Source organism: Rhinolophus hipposideros (assembly GCF_964194185.1).
Source record: "Rhinolophus hipposideros genome assembly, chromosome: 2".
Lineage (NCBI taxonomy): Eukaryota > Metazoa > Chordata > Mammalia > Chiroptera > Rhinolophidae > Rhinolophus > Rhinolophus hipposideros.
In genome coordinates, this window is record NC_138048.1 from 99,507,260 (window position 1) to 99,523,159 (window position 15,900).

Here is a 15,900-nt window from a genome sequence, read left to right on the forward strand (position 1 = left end):
AAGTGTTACCATAGCAACTAATTCAGACATCACCAAGTCCTAAGAGGTCCCCTACCCTCCCAAGCTTCACACTTCAAAGAAAGATTATTAATTACACATTATGATACCAATTATTTCGGAATGCATTATGAAACAAGATCTTTGCTAAGCAATTTTTATTGTTTTAATTCTTTTTTTCTACCACTTTTAATAATTACACTCTGGTTTTTATTACATTAAGATGCAATTAAGAAAGAAAAGTCCTTTATATTTGAGATCTATTTCAATTTTTTTTTTTTACACAAAGAATTCCACAGTCATCCATAATAATGTAACACACAATATAGCCAAAAGACAAAAGGAATAGCATAGATTAAAAACTAGCTGACTTCCACTTAGGAGGAAATACGCAAGTGTACTTATTTTGAAAATGCTTAACATAACATAGTCACTGAAAGGATGGAGAATTTTTGATCACACAAAAGCAAAACAAACCACATAACAGTCTGCTCATATGGAAGAGAAGGTTTATATTATCTAAGGAAGAGAGTATAACAAGTAAGGTCTCAAAATGCTAAACTTCCGGATTACCAATATTCAACTATCTACCCAGTAAAATGACGCCACATGTAAAGTGAACCTACCCATGTTGAATTATATTTCCTTTCAAATATAAGTAAATGTCATCTAACATGTAGAAGTATGAGCAAAGGGATATAAAGTTAGTCTAATAACGAAGCCGCAATTGGTGAGCCACAAAATTTCACATCCACATGTACTAAGGCTGAGTGGCATTTTAGTGATGAGGAATATTTCTGTGTGAGCCTTACTCATATTCATCCTCTGCTTATCTCCTAGCCCAGAGGACAGCAAACTGGCTTTGGTAAGGCCAAACAGTAAATGTTTCAGGCTTTGTGGGACATATATTCTCTGTCACAACTACTCAACTCTGCCATCAAGGCATGAAAGTAACCATAGACAATACAAAAACAAGTAGTTGTGCCTGTGTTCCAATAAAAATTTATTTACAAAAACAGGCCCGTGGCTGTAACTTGCCAATCACTGTTCTGGTCTTCAGGGTGCTAGAAAGGAGGGGTGAATCAGAGCACACTTACGACCTGCCTGCAAGAAACGGCAGGAATAAGCAAAGAGATCGGGTTGATCTTAAACTACCCACCAAGACACTGAAGATAGCCCATCATACCCAGGATTATTATTCTAAAACCAAAATCAAGTTTAGATACATGAGGTAGGAAACAGTTCTCAACAACCTTTGTTCTCAAGATACAAGTGTGTAGCCTCACAGAAGCCGCCTCTACTCCATCATGGGGCTTACCTTCTGAACTGGGTGTCCATTCGAGGGTCAATAGTAACCTCCCCAAACTGCCTGGCCCTTTTAGTAGTTGGCAATAGCCAAGTCTAGGGGTGCAGGCTGTGGTCACCGAGTTGAAAGAGGTAACTGGTCTACCAGAGAAGGAACCTGCCTGGCAACTCATATACCACTCAAGAATGAAAAGCTCAGTAGACAAGCTTTTCCAACCCCAGCCTTGAACTCCTACCTGCTGAATGGCCAGGAAGGGTCCAGGGAGCCTGGAGCAGCCAAGGTCCCCCACTGTCACTTCTTATTCCCCAAATACACATGGCTCTTCCCTCTCCAGGATATCTCCTCCTCTCTCACACCTTACACCCCATTCTGTCATCAGCAAATCCTGTTATCTCTACCTTCAAAATACATTAAGAATTGGGCTGGTTCTCACTACCTCCATCACCAGTACTCGAGTCACTGTCACCTACTAATTAGTCTCACTAATTCTGTTCTTGACCCCCCTCCCAACAGTATATTCTCATTTAAAAAAAATAAGCTAAGGTCATGTCCTTCCAATGGCCCCCAAAGTCCTTACAATGTCCTACAAGGCCCTGTGCAATCTGGCTCTTGACACGTTCCCCTACTGCCCATCACCTCCCTCATCACTCCTTAGTCCTCTCCTTCCAGATGGTTCCTTTTTTTTTCTATCTTCTTATTTTTAGCATGCTTATTCTTTATTCTATTTCTGTCCTATTTCTATTCAATTATGCTTATAGATTCTAGTCTCTTCCTTTTTCATTCCACATCTCCCAGTCCCTCCTTTTTCTTATTATATAGAAACATTTATTAAGTAGAACTTAGACATCTAAAAAAAGAGGTTATTTTTTATTATTGTTTCCACCAAATCCTTATCCCAATGTCAAATATGTTAACAATCCAAGAGTTCGTAATGACATCTTTCATAAAAAATTCACTGGTCATCTTAAGGATAATATAGAACTAATTCATTAATCTGGTAAATAAGAGGAAATAACAAAGCCATTATTCTGCCTTTTATATACAAACTGTACCCTCAAGGTAATTTTTTGAAAAGATTATTTTTCTTTTATCATTTTTGTATTTGATTAAATTTATTGGGGTGACAATGATTAGTTAAATTACATAGATTTCAGGTGTACATTTCTACAATACATCATCTATATATCACATTGTGTGTTCACCACCCAGTTAGATCTCCTTCCATCACCATACTTTTGACTACTTCTACCCTCTTCTAAGGGTAGAAGAAGGAAAATTTTTAAGTTCTTCGTTATAGAGATTTTCCAGCTAATAAATACAGAATAAATGACAGAATGAGAGAATCACCTTTTTGCAAACCTTAAGGAAAAAACGCATCCAGGTATCCATTATGGATCATCAATGGTTGCTAAAACTGTGAGGTAAAAAACTGATGGGGACCCTAATAATGGATGATTAGATTAATAACACTTGTCAATATTAAGATTTCAAAAAGAGATGGAATGTGTCACCTGGCAGAAGTTACACTGTCATGTATGAAATACTTTTACCAAAAAATTGAACCTGAATCTGATTAAGCCTTTAGTTTATAGGAAATTTGGGGGATAATAAAACATCTTAAATAACACAGGGATGCTGGCAGCAAAATCTGTATCATGAGGAACTCCATAGGACAAAAAATCCAGCTTCTTCTCCAAATATATTGCAAGGGAAAATAAGAGAGGGATAGATAACATAAATATTAAAAGAGACTGTGTGAATTTTGTTTAAATCCTTTGATTAACCTGAGGTATTTTTAACTAACTGTGAAAAAATATTTATGAGATAATCAGGGAAATCTCAACATGAATACTTAGTGATATCAACAAATGAATTATTGTTCATGGAGAGTCATATTGAAATATTTATAAATAAATCTGATTTTCTTTTTACACCTCATCCTAAAATTCTTCTTCAAGCAAATTACTTTGGTTGTTTTGATCCCGTATCAGTTGTTATTTTCAAATATACCCATGAATGAAGTAATGCAGAAAAGGCAGGGTTGAAAATTAACAAATGCCAGGAACAGATTTAGGACAATATGGTAAACAAATGAAAAAGCAAATATATTTATATACCCTGAATGCACCTAGAAAGTTCTTCAAAGCATATAGGGCATATATGAGAGTGTAAACTGCTCACCATGTGGAAGTCAGGCTTCTGATAATGTTAACATCTGGAACACAGCCATCGACCTAGAAATTAAAAAAAAAAAAAAAAAAGACTTCTGAGTGACAAACATCTTTCACAAAACCCAAGCACTTTATTCCATAAAAGAAAAAGAAGTGCATCATTTATTAAACTGTATCAAACAAGACATCAGCAAGAGCTAACAGCAGAGGAAAGAAACAAAGGACTTAAAATTAGAAGCAGAGAGGCAGAGTAATGCAGGAGTTTTAGAATAAAGACAGAGTCCACACAGATTCAACCCCCCCTTGGGGGGGGGTCTCCCTAAACAACTTCTACAGTAACAATATCACAGCATCTGCAACATATGTTCAACCAGGCTGAGAATGCTGTTAAATAAAGCAAGAAGGGCAATACAGATGCTGTTTAAAAGTATTTTCCTCGAGATGGATAAAATTTAAGAAGCTGATTTATTCACTTAGTGAGAGAGGAACAGGTTTCAAGGAAAGACAGAATTGAGATCAATGAGCGAAAATAAGAGCAGATTTCAAGCTTGAGATCAAGGCCAACTTCTCAACAATGAGAACAAGCTCACCAGTGGGTGAGTGGGCTCCTCATAGTGAGCTCCACATGGCCCACGAAATTGAGGGTCCAAACAACTCCAAGGTTTTATGGTGGATAACGTTAAAAGAAAATCTGTTCTGATGTTTTTACAATGACAAGGAAGACTTTATTCAGGACTATTGCAACAAAGGCTCCACTCCGAATATAACAAACAAGCAGAGTGAGGGGGTCGGTAGCCGGAAAATTACTAAGAGGAAATATCAGGGTATAGGGATTCTCATGAAACCAACAGACAATACGATTCTTTCTGAAGGCAGCCCAGGGTGATCAAAATATCAAGGATAAGGGATCCACTCTACACTGATTTAGCAAGAGTCTTGCTAAAACTGGGCAAAGCAAGTCTAGTCGAAAAGAGGGCTCAGAGGAGCCCGACTAAAGTTTGCTTATGGAGAAAGTCTGTGTTAGCAATGGGAACTCCACCTTATAGAGATGAACAGTTACAGAACAAGCGTGAGCAGGAGCCAGGAGCAGACCCCAGATCTCCCAGATCCAAGCTTGGTGGTGTCAGTTACACCCATTGCCTCATAATTCCTTATACAGTATAATACTCATAACATCTGTTTAATTTCTCAATTGCTTCCCCACATACAATTTCCATTTTGAAAAATCGAGAAATGCCCATTTCTACATATCAAGCTAACCAATAATGAGGGGAAACTATCTTTGAACATAATGCCATGTGAGTTAATTTATATACGGTTCCCTGTGATACTGCAGCAGGCTGGTTCACCATCATGAAGCGTAATGAAACCTTTCAAAGTGTCCTTGCAATGACAGGCATAAAACAAAAATAGAGGGGGAAAAAAACCTAAAACACTGGGTTTAAAAGCATCTGAAAAAAAAAAAAAAACAGGAAGCTTCCAATCACTAACAGAATTACAAAACCTCCATAGCACAAGCTAAGCAATTTTCCATGATGCCCAGTCCCCAGGGAGAGCATGTAAGGAAACAAAGCTGCCCGGTTGCACTCTCGACAGCGCCATCTGCTGGTAAAGTTGTTTAAGAATCTGAAGGAAGATGTGCTAAACGTTCTCTGGTTGCCCTTCAGATTCCTTCCCACCTTTTCCACCAGGATCTGTGCCCTGGGAGGCTGACCTCTATGGCCTGCATCAACCAGGCTCTGGCCCTCTAGCCCCCTGGGAGATAGCTGCAGACGCCAGGAGATAAAAGAAGGAAGGAGCATAGATCCTCTGTTTCCTCCCTGCAGGGTCACCTAGGGGTCTCTCCACAAGTTACACCTTCTCTCAGGCAACCTTCTCCCTCTGTCCCTAGTTCTACAGGTTGAAGACCTCCATAGACTAAATATGCCCCCCAGAATTTATATGTTGAAACCTAATCCCCAATGTGATATTTGGAGGTGGGGACTTTGGGGGGTGAGTAGGTCATGGGGATGGAGCCCTCAGGAATGGGATTAGTGCCCTTATACATGAGACCCCAGAGAGCTCCCTCACCCCTTCCACCATGTGAGAACAGAAAAGACAGCCATCTGTCAACAAGGAAATGAGTCCTCACCAGACATCAAATCTGCCAGCACCTTGATCTTGGACTTCCCGGCTTCCACAGCTGTGAAAAATACATTTCTGTCATTTATAAATCACCAGTCTGTGGTATTCTGTTATAACAGTCTGAACAAATTAAGTCAGAGGGGCTTCCTCCTGTGACCCTGTTACCTCACTTCCTCCATTAGCTACTGTCCCCTTTCTGCTTCTTAATCCCATGACATGCATTCATTAAACTCTCTTCTGTCACCTCTGTGAGTGTGTCATATATTTTCCTGCCAGACCTTTGAAGGACAACAGTGGAAAGAGAAAGAGGGGAGGCAGATAACCATTTAATTTTCCATACTTGCCCTCAATTGAGAAGAGGGAAAATAAAGAAAACCTAATTTTTAAGCTAGATTTTGTGGTATGTGTATGGAGGAGTGGGGTATGTCCAAAGAGGATCTAAGTATAAGGGTTCAAGTAAAAATCCAGAATTTATATGCAGAATTCTGTGTATGTGTGCAGTTTTCTGACATAAGAAATCCAGAAAGCAAAAGGTCAAAAATTTATTGTACTCTCAAAAATTGACCCAAAAATGGGAGAGCCCGGGCTGTAAGAGAAACATAGCACAGAAACTGCCACTGTCTGCCCAAGAGAAGAAAAAACTGACTAGGCAGACGATGGGTACCTGTGCCAGGCTCACGAGCAGGAAGACAACCTCCTGTCCTCACAGAGGGGGCTGGGCACAAGAGGAACCGCCAACCCTTTCCACATGCCACCACCCACCCCAAGCAGGCAGCTGGGATTGAGTGTTCCTACAAATCACTCACAGCTCCCTTCCAACACTCAAGTGACATTTCAAAAGCTCATCAGCTCAGCAGGTGCTCAGATGCACAAGCAATAGCAAAACAGTTCCGGGGCTGTAGAAAAGCTCATCCTGTTGTTCTGGAAAGCTCCGGGCTGCTGAGGCAAGGAGAGTGTGGAGGCAGCAGCTCAGGAGGAGAAAAACTCCGGAAACAGCAGACTGGCAGAGCTGAGCCTGCAGGAAATGCCCAGAGTTGTCAGCAGGTGCCCCATTCTGGGGGCAGAGAGTAGGGTCCACTGTGGCTGGAGCCCAGTTCTGCACCTCACCTGCTGTGTGACCAAGGATATGTGGCTCGCCCTCCCTGGGCTAACTTCCCCCTTTGCAATATGGAGATGAGCCTGCAGTATGAACCTCACAGAGTTGTTGTGAGGTCAGAGAGAAATGTGCCTCCAAGACCCAACAAATGCCTTTCCAGGTAGGTTTTATGTTCATATCCTTCACTACTGGGGTGATCTCGGGAACAAACAAATAGAAGCCTACAAAATCAACTTTTAATTCCACACCAGGAAGGAAGCTAAGAGGGAGTGACGAGCCACCTGGGAAAAGGCAGGAGAGAAGTGCCTCTAACCGAGACACAGCCCTACAGTTATGTCCATTCCCAGTCCTTTTCCTGGCTGTACCAGGGGCATTTAGCTCAGAGGCACAGGCCACCGTGGTGGAGAGCCCAGCGGCCTCTTGTCCTTGCCACATACAGACTGGGTGGACTTAGACAAGCTATATGACCTCTCTGACTTAGTTTTCTCATCTATAAATCAGGCATAACCATCATCATAGTACCTAGCTTTCTGTGAGGATTCAAAAATTCATTCCAAGTTCTTAGAATAGTGTCTGGCATACAGTAATAACTCAATAAATGCCAGCTGTAGTATTGCCCAGCACATTTCAGCTAGTTTTCAAGGCCCATCTAGTAAGGAGGCATCTGCGTTCCAAAGAGCAGCCAAATACTGGCACCACCAAGCACAAGCCAAGCACTGTATGTCCTTGATTCTAAGATGTGTTTTTTATATTAATGTTCCTAAAATTACAATATACGAGGTCGGACAATTAAGTTCACGAACTCATCCTAGAAAAAGTGCTACATCCCTCATTGCTGATATCACTATGGTCACCTTCCAAGTACTCCCCTTGGGAAGCTGTGCACCCTTCAAAGCAATTTTGGAACTCTTTTTCTGGAATGGCTATCAGAGCTGTCATCATATTACCCTTAATGTCCTGAATGTCATCAAAATGTATTCCTTTCAATATTTCCTTTCTCTTCAGATAAAGAAAGAAGTCATTGGGGGCCAGATCAGGTGAGTAGGGAGGGTGTTCCAATAGTTATTTGTTTACTGGCTAAAAACTCCCTCACAGACAGTGCCGTGTAGCTGGTGCATTGTCGTGATGCAGGAGCCATGAATTGTTGGCGAAAAGTCAGGTCAGGTCATTTTCCTCTAACTTTTTCACGCAGCCTTTTCAGCACTTCCAAATAGTAAACTTGGTTAACTGTTTGTCCAGTTGGTACAAATTCATAATGAAAAATCCCTGTGATATCGAAAAGGGTTAGCAATATCGTTGCAACAAGTTCACGAACTTCATGGTCTGACCTTGTACATTTAACAGAGTGGATTTTTCTCCTCTGTAAAATGGGCATAATAACAACATCTGTCTAAAGAGATTGGTGCCCAATTAATGATTCGTATATGCAAAACGTTTTGACTAGAGGTTGCCATCAGAAATACTCTGCAGGCATGATCGTCATCATTATATTAACTGATCTGACCTGCTGCAGGACTTCCTGCTCCAAGCAAATGTCAAAATTCCTCATTCCATCTTGATCCAGGGATCTCTTGATCCCGACACCCAAAGCTCCTGTGGCTTGGGGCTGCCCAGTGGGAAGCCAGTGCCCTATTTCACACAGCACGGAGCTTCAGCCACTTGCTGGATTTTTACCATTCCACTGGTTTCCTGGAACTAGTTACTTACAGGACACTATTTAGAAGTTGTGGAATTTGCATCATGTTGGTTCCTAGGTTTACTTAAATTTGTTGTCGTTGTTTTGCCCATGGAATGATTTGCAGGTCACGGTGTTGGTTTCTTGGTTGTCCCTGGAGAACAGCTGGCCTCCCATCAGTCTGAGAGGGCCCCAAGGACCTGTAATGGAGGCATGAAAAAGCCAATCGGAAATGGAGAAAAGGTAGCAGGAAGGGCATCCCGATACAGCTGAAAATCAATGAATGATCCAAGAATCAAGGCAATTGGTACGTCAATGGCCTCCGCTGCCCATAACAAAGTCTAAAGCAAGTTCTGTAAGACTTGACTATTTTTCTTTCCTCTTTCATCTGAGCTGCTTGGAGCATGAAGAATGCTGAACAAACGGGTGCATTCAATGGAAGGTAAACCCCTAAGAATGTGGGTCAGACTACCTGGATTCAAATCCTGATGTCCCCAACTATTAGCCATGTGACCTCGGGCCAGTACCCCAACAACTCTGTGCCTCAGTTTCCTCATCTGTGAGAACAGAGTAGCAGTTGCTAATAGGTGACCAAGGATTAAATAAATTAACACACACAAAGCTCTTGGAATAGTTCCAGGCACACAACAAACAATCACAAACCGCGAGGTACCACCACACTACAGTACCTGCACCCAGGGCCCTGCTGGGGAAAACTGGTACAGTGAAATAGGAAGGGGGAAGGTCTTCTCCAGCTCCCAGCAGCCAAGTGAAATGGGAAGGCCACTGGAGACAGACTGAATGGGATGTCACGGCAGCCGCTCCACACACAAGCGGTGTGACTCTGAGCTCATTACTCATGTTGTCTGAACTTCATCTTCCTCCCAGGCATAAGGGTGTAGCTACCTCACAGCGTAATTGGGAGAAATAAAAACACATGGTATAGGCATTAAATAAATGTTACTCTGGTCATCTCTCTCCCCCTTCCCTGGAGTGCAAAGAAGGCAGCAAAAGCAAAAACTGGATTCTTGCAAATCTCAGGGAAGTTTGTCACCACTCACATCAGAATCCCCATGTACCCTGACACCCCCTGTCTCAGGCCAGGGCTAGTGATGTTTTCCCACCAACAACGCAAGACAGTGGCTCATTTCCCTGGGGCACACTCAACACTAAGCTGTCAGCCATTTTCCACCAAAGGCTCAGAGAGCGGAAGTCAGGGACAGTAGAACCCTGAAGAAAAAGAGAGAAAGTCCTAGGTTTCAAAAGTCCTCCCCAGCAAAACCCGACTCCAACCAAAGGTTATGGAGACAATTTGACAACTATTCAGGAGCTGGAGCCTGAATTATTAGCCACAAGGGCTAGGAAAGGTCATTTTTATAGAAACGTCTAAGGGATTAAAGAGTGTAGATAAATGTCAAAACCAATGCCTAAACGGCTGCATACTGCTTGCTTACACAGCATTTTCCTTCTTCAGACAAATGATAAAATATCACGGTTCTGGATATAAATCATCTCCAATTAAGATACTTCTGTTGGAAAGCAGTTTGGGCAGGGCAAGCAAAATATTTGCCACCGTTCCCCGACTTGGAGCTTTCAAGGTTGGCAGGGCGATTTATTTTTGTTGATTAAACAACATACAAATGGAAAGGGCCTAAAAATTGATTGGCCAATTACAGTCAATAATTCCCAACAATACAATTGTGCCTTATTGGCTTTACCAGAGTTATAAAAATGCCTCCTAAGCTTTACTGCCGTTTTCGGGGTTTACACCATTGATATTTGTGCTGACAGAAAGATTAAGTAAGGACTAGATTACAAAAAAATTGTCTACTTTTTTGCTGGAATAGAAGGCAGAGAAAAAACTAAGGGCTTGGGCCATTTCGGGAAGAATGTCTGCACAGGATTCATAATTCTTGAAAGAATGATTTCAGTGAAGCGACGGGGCCATTGTCACTCATTTTGTGTGTCCCTGTTCTTGGCAAACTACAGATTCACTAACAGCGACCAATTTGTTGAAATGACAACAATCATAAATATCCAAATTCTTCATTTTTCTTTTCACTTTCCAAAGGAAATGAGTGTCCAGATAGGCAGGTAACCAGATGACGGGTGTCAGATGCTTCTGCAAAATGGATACTATATAGAGGGGCACCCTACGCCTATTTTGGTCCACCACAAAGTTTTTCTTAATTGCAACCAGGAGGTCCAAACCACAATTGCAATAAATTCACATACAATAGCCATAAACCCCGGCCAGCAGAATGCTGATGCTTCCTGCTGGTCAGAGCATGGATATTGCAGGCTGCTATGCATTTTTAAACGTGATTATACATAATTGTTAATCACTGACCCATTCTCTAACCCTCCTGGGCTGGAACATGTTGCTAGGCAACCAATTTTGCTCTAGATACTTTCTGAAAGCAAGTGAGGCAACAACCAAGTGTCAGTTAAGTGAACACTAACCATTACAGACAGGTTCAAATAAAAAATAAAAAAATAAAGGATGCCTGGTTTCCTTAAGGCATGTCCATCTCATGTCCTTTCATAATGTAGACACATATTTCCCATGTCTTACAACTCAGCAAATAAGCTCTCCTAATTTGAGCTGGATGGAACTGTCCTGGTAGCTCCATTTGGTAATTCACATCATTCAACCTAATAACTTAGGTTTGCACAGGCTGTGAAATAGAGGAACTATTTTCCTCCACTAGCATAATCACTACTGTGCTTTGCATCAATAACATATCATTTGCCTACTCCACACATTTCCGGAAATTCTTTTTAGAAGAGTCCTTTGGGACAGGCAACCTGCCTCGTTTTGCAAATGCCTAGAGAAGAGTTCACATTGATTTTTCCATTTCGGCTATTCCAAACTGATCTTTTTCTTGTACAATACCCACACATTCCCTACCTTTTCAAATGCTCGGGGCTACAGGGAACGAGACTGAATTTATTTTTCCTAATTTGAGATCAGGAACACCAGAGGTCATCCTAACCATGAGGACAGGGCTGCCAGGTACATGAAAGAAGTTCATTTAAGGAGAAATAAGGGGGAAGGCAGGAGCACTGGTGTCAAGAAACAGGATGCCGCTCGGGCAGGCCAATGAAACCTAATGGCACTCGATGCCCAAGGCCGCCAAGAGCTCCACAGTCAGGGAGCACTGGAAACACATTATGGCCCTATGTCAGTTCACAGAGCGTCTCCAGGTGGTTTTTAGAATCTCGGTTGAAAGTCCTGAATGATGATCAGCCTAGGCAGTGCATACAAACAGGTGATTAATCTCATTAAGAAAGAATTGATGAAAATTATTATGGGAAGGGAGAATTCACAGTGAAGTGTAAGTTTAAATTTCCAGCCTTACTAAGCAGGTTTGAATGGCTATGCAATTATCATTTTCTAGCAACCAAAATTAATTGTATCTAAAATGACTAAATTACAAGTACAGCTTATGGAATATAGTCACAAATATTGCAATAACTATATATGGTGTCGGATGGGGGCAAGACTTACCAGGGGAATCACTTCATAAGTTATATAAATGTCTAACCACTATGCTGTACACTTGAAACTAACACAATATTGAATGTCAACTGTAATCGAAAAAAAATTAAAATTACTAAGTTCTAATTTATGAACCAGGCACATGTAAAGTTTACATAGGACAAATGGCAAGTTGTCTTAAGAAGACAATAGAGAGTTTATTACCATGTCCAGATGAGTGCAATTAAAACATAACCACACTTTCTGTTTAGTCTGGGTTTGCTTTATTACAAGCCTGCAATTAAAAAGAAAAAAAAATTAAACAAAACAGAAACATACAAGGTTAAAAGGTAAAAGTTTTCTCTTTAACTCACTACTACTCTAATTTTCACTCCCCAGAGGTAACCACCAATTTGTTTGCTTACTTTTTACACAAATGACATCCTACGCCAGTGCATAGCCTGGCAACCTGTTTGTTGTGTTTTTTTTTCCCTACTCAATATTACAACATTTTAAATGGAGTCCTCTGGAGCATTCAATTCACCAGCCAATTTTTCCACAGTTTCAAAAATAAAGTGTCTCAGATAGCAAGAGTCACCCATCTTCTCTCAGAGTTTACAATAATTTGAAGACCATCAAAAGCAGGCTCAATTATTCATCTCCCCAAAGTCCCAAGACACACAGGACGAAGGACAGGAAGGAGAAAAGACATTTTCGGCTCCGTGAGTATGTCCAAGAAAATTCAGCTCAACACAAATGGGGCTCCAAAGAAACAGCTGGTTAATACCACATATGGGTGGCTTGAGTTGGAGTCCCAAAGGAGAGATGTCTAACACACACACACACACACACACACACACATACACACACAAATGAAATCCAGAAACACCAAAGACTGAATAAATATCAAGAGCCAACTGCTAAATTAAATTCTGAAGCTCACTGCTACCAACTGGGAAAAGAATGTTATTTCAACAGGGACATTTTGAAACCCCTACGAAGGAAATTGTGAGCCTGCTGGGAACCCGCAACTGTTGAGACAGGAACAACAAAAACACTTTCATGAGTATTAGGACTGCCACAGAAAAGCAGGCACTGACAGAACTGTTGTGTGTACAACATGAATTCCCCATCGCTCCAACTCAGGAATTACCAAGCCACATCGGAGTTTGTGTTTTCTTTACTTAAGGGAGGCGGCTGCAAACTTCAATTCTGAAGACCACAGTCCAGTACTTCACTTCTACAAAAAGACTTTCAGAAAGTCACTTTCTCTCTCTAGATATCAGTTTTCTTGTCTGTAATATGAGAGGACTTGACTAAAAAAATTCTAAAATCTGTAACATGATTTATTTCTATGATTCTGTTTGGTTAAAACAAAGCTTATGGATGGAAGGATAGAGGGATAACTGGAGGATGGACGGGTGGTAGGCAGTAGCGTACTGAGTGGGATTGTGCAGACTTGTAACCAATTGTTATACTTTCCGAAATACTATGGGCCAGGGGACATCGTGTTAGTAGCCATAGTAGGAATATTTACATCATGGAAGTTGGCATGAACTACAACTTAGGCCTTTTTATTCACCTCATGGAGTCAGTTTATCAAAACAGAACTGGTGAGGGGAAAGGAAGGAAGAAAAGAAGGAGAGAAAGGAGATGAAGGGGCACACAGTCCTCAAAGTGGGCTATTCCCCCCACCCTTCCATGACAATACACTTATTATTGTCTCTGCCTGAGACATCATTACTCAGCTTTGCCTGAATAACCAGGACTTCTTGCCCAAACCTCAGCTTAAACATTACTTCTCATTTCGGAAAGCCATCCCTGATGTCTGCCCTGGTCTGCATGAGAAATACGCCCCCTCCCCCAATGTGCTCCCACAGCAAACTGTAATTACCTCCCTCCGCCCTCTTAGGTAACACTTACAATACAGTGTGACCATTGTCCATGGAGCAGGCCCCATTAGTCAGCTCATTCAGGACAGCAACTGTGAGTTTTAGCTCTTGGTGCTTAATGCCTAGCACAAGCCAGGCACATACAGGTCTGACAATTAAGTTCCCGAACTTGTTGCAACAATGTTGCTAACCTTTTTTGATATCAGAGGGATTATTCATTATGAATGTGTACCAGCTGGACAAACAGCTAACCAAGTTCACTATTTGGAAGTGCTGAAAACGCTGCATGAAAAATTTAGACGACCTGAACTTTTCGTCAACAATTCATGGCTCTTGCATCACGACAAGGCACCAGCTCACACAGCACTGTCTGTGAGGGAGTTTTTAGCCAGTAAACAAATAACTGTACTGGAACACCCTCCCTGCTCACCTGACCTGGCCTCCAGTGACTTCTTTCTTTACCTGAGAATAAAGGAAATATTGAAAGGAAGACATCTTGATGACATTCAGGACATCAAGGGTAATACGACAACAGCTCTGATGGCCATTCCAGAAAAAAAATTCCAAAATTGCTTTGAAGGGTGGACTAGGCGCTGGCGTCAGTGCATAGCTTCCCAAGGGGGTACTTCGAAGGTGACCGTAGTGATATTCAGCAATGAGGTATGTAGCACTTTTTCTAGGATGTGTTCGTGAACGTAATTGTCCGACCTCGTAGTCACCATTCAATAAATATATTTTGAATTAAAGCAATGGTTTTAACTGCAAGGCAGAGCAAGAATGCTTGCTGATAAAAGGTTTAGCTTCAAAAAGCGGCACTTATTCTATCCTGGTCATAATTGGGTAGTTGGAGATTTTTCGAGGGCTTAAGCTTTTCAAGTCCACTTTCACTTAAATTATGGTTTTCCATTAAATCAGTTAACCTACATTCATCACAAAACAGTGCGGTGTGTCACTGACCCACTTTGTTTCATTTCCTTCCTACTCAATGGCATTTACATGTCACTATAAACTGCATTTTGAAATAAAGAATTAAATATATCTGTCCTGGATTTACCCAAGCGAGCTCTGAGCACTTGGATTCACCCTCAGGTTCCATTGCCTAATCTGCTCGAGTGGCTTTAAGCAAAATGCTTAAGCTTTCTCATCCTCAGTTATCCAGTCCATTAAATGAAGGCATAAGACTAGAAATAACACAGAGGAGAAGCCACCACCCTGCCCCGTGCCGGCGTAAAGGCAGGCTCACCAGCCCTGACCTCAACAATGGCCCATGTTACTACAAATGGATCCGCACTGAGCTGTCACCTTTGGAAGAGAGGAAAATACCTCTGTCTGCTCAGGCTGCCAGAATGAAGTACCACAGAGTGGGTAGCTTAAACCACCGAAATGTGTCGTCTCACCGTTCTGGAGGCTGTTAAGTCCAAGATCAAGGTGCCAGCAGGGCTGGCTTCTGGAGAGACCTTTCTCCCTTGGCTTTTAGTCAGTGGCCTTCTCACTATGTCCTCACATGGCCTTTCCTCTGTGTGCACGCAGAGACAGAAGTTACTCTGGTGTATCTGACTCTTCTTAGAAGGACACCACACCTATTGGATTAGGGCCCCACACGTGTGACTTCATTTAATCTTAATTAACTCCTTAAAGGCCCCGTCTCCAAATACAGCTACATGGGGGTAAGGACTTCAACATATAAATTTGGGGAGACACAATTCAATCCATAACAGAAGACTATTAAGCACCTACTAGGTACTAATACCTACTATTCCTCACAAGAGAAAGACTCTCCGCTCTCATGGAAGGAAAAAAACTAAACCTCTATTCTGGGTTGAATTATGCACCCCACCCCACCCCCAAGTTCACATGTCAAAATCCTAACCCCCTCAGAATGTGATCTTTTTTGAAAATAGGGTTATTGCAGACGTTACTATAAGACCCGGTCTTATTTTCGGGGAAACATGGTATTAGTTAAGATGAGGTCATAGTGGAGCAAGATGGCGGCTAATCCAACATGACTTGTGTCCTTTAAAAAGGGGGAAATCTGGACACAGACAGGCACCCTGGGAGAACACCATGAGAACACAAAGTCAGTGATCAGGGTGATGATTCTACAAGCCAAGGGACACCAGATGTTGCCAGCAAACTGTCAAAAGCTAGAAAAAGGGCA

General features: G+C 41.7%; 1 protein-coding gene across 1 annotated transcript in view; it reads right to left on the bottom strand.

Annotated features, from left to right (window-relative positions):
- Positions 1 to 15,900, bottom strand: part of TIAM1 (TIAM Rac1 associated GEF 1) — a 347,472-nt gene that overhangs the window by 282,069 nt on the left and 49,503 nt on the right. The window contains exon 2 of the mRNA XM_081076606.1: positions 3,485 to 3,537. The gene's annotated coding sequence lies outside the window, so the exon portion shown is untranslated. The remainder of the gene's footprint in view (positions 1 to 3,484; positions 3,538 to 15,900) is intronic.